The following is a 1,878-nucleotide window of genomic DNA, read 5'->3' as shown; positions in this document are numbered from 1 at the left end:
GCGCTGCGGGGCTCTCGGTTTCTGGTCTGTCCCTCTTTGTCACCTGCACTGTGGGGCTGTGGTCTCCTCACGTGACTACCTGTGAGGGCTCGTCTGGAGTATTAACCGCTCTTTCGCAGACTGAGTCGTGAGCCGTGTCTGATTCGCTCTGCATGGAGAGCTCCCCAGACCACTGTGTCCTCAGTTCCTGGAGTGAAGTGACAGGGAGGAAGGGTCTCCCAGCTGGAGCCCCCAGGCCTGGGGCGAGAAGCAGGAGGGGGGTCCCGGGCACGGCCCCCGCCTTCCTGAGCACCTCCTCCCGGGCCCTGGCCGAGGATGTGGCTGATCCCTTCCGGGAGGGAGAGGGAAGGAGTGAGCAGTGTGGGCTACATGCCCCCCCAGGTCTCCCCAGGCTCTCGTTCCTGGTAAAGCCCTGCAGCCCGTGCCTCTCTCTCACTCAGCATCTTCTCTGGTACTAATAGCAGCTACCCTGTTTTAACAGGAACCAAATGAATTACATTCACTCATTCCTGCCGGGTGCTCTGAAAGAAGGGGTCTGGCCCCCAACAGCTGCGTGGAGGCAGCCAGCTTCCAGAATCCTCTGCACCTGCTCCAACCTGGGACCAAGCTTGCTCAGAAGTTTCTTTGCTCTGAAGCCACGACTTCGAAGACTTCGTGGCGGCTTGATGTGGGCAAATCTCGGGGTTCCTTTTCAACCCCAAGATCCTAACGTGAAGGAGGCCTTTGCAGCGGTGCTGGCTGGCTGGCGCTTGGAGAAGCTGTGTCTGTCCGAGCCTGGAGGAGTCGGCAGGCGTGAGGGCACTGGATGGCTGGTACCTTTCCCTGGTCCTGGTGAAAGGGGCTGGCTGATGGGGAACGGAGGCTTTAGCATCTGGTTGCAAACATGGAACAGTCCATGAATGACACAGGGGTGACGCACGTGCAACAGAGGGCCCACGGCAGGTAGTAGGGCAGAACGCTGGCATGTGTGTGCGTGTGTGTGTGGGTAAGAGGCGTTGGAGAAGTGGGCGAGGCCAGGCCTGGTGTTGATGCTGGGACCAGTGGGGAGCCGGTGTGGTGTTCTGGGTGGACACGTGGGTGGGGGTAAATGGAACGGGGCTGCGTTTTGAAGCAACGGCCCCGCAGCTGGCAGGGCTGACTGAGGTGGATCAGAATTGATGGGCAGACAGAGGCTGCTGCATCAGACACTTGTTCCCCAGCCTGGAAAAACTGCTGGTTGCTGACAGCTCTTTAAAATAATAGCACGGAAGCTCTATTAAGAGTAATATGATATACAGTTGGAGTGTAACCTTTCACTCTGTGTCTTAGTCCGTTTGGGCTCCTATAACAGAACACCATGAACTGTGCGGCTGAAACGTCAGACATTCGTTCCCCATGGTTCTGGAGGCTGGAAGTCCAAGAACAGGGTGCCAGCAGATCCAGTGTCTGTGGCGACCCGCTTCCTGGTTCATCGACGGCCGTCTTCTCACTGCGTTCACCCCTGAGGGAGGGGGTGAGGGAGCTCCCTGGGGTCCCATTTATAAAGGCCCTAATCCCATCATCAGCGCTTCACCCCCATGACCTAATCACCTTGCAAAGACCCCCACCTCCTAACACCTTCCCTTTGGGGGTTAGGATTAAAAATATGAATTTGGGGGGAAATAAACATTCAGTCCATAACGCTCAGGTTCACAGACTTTGTTTCAATGTGTCAATTTATTGACTGCTTATTTTAAGATATTGTTTTTTCTGGTACAAAAATAATTCATGCTCACCATAAAACCCAGAAATATCGTAGTTAAATGTGTAATGTAGAAAGGGGAAGCCCACCTCAAGCTCTTCCTCCCAGAAATACATTTCCTTCCAGATAGTCAAGGCATACATTAACTTGCATTACGA

The sequence above is a fragment of the Stenella coeruleoalba genome (assembly GCF_951394435.1).
Source record: "Stenella coeruleoalba genome assembly, chromosome: 9".
Classification (NCBI taxonomy): domain Eukaryota; kingdom Metazoa; phylum Chordata; class Mammalia; order Artiodactyla; family Delphinidae; genus Stenella; species Stenella coeruleoalba.
Note: the sequence above shows the minus strand (reverse complement) of the source record.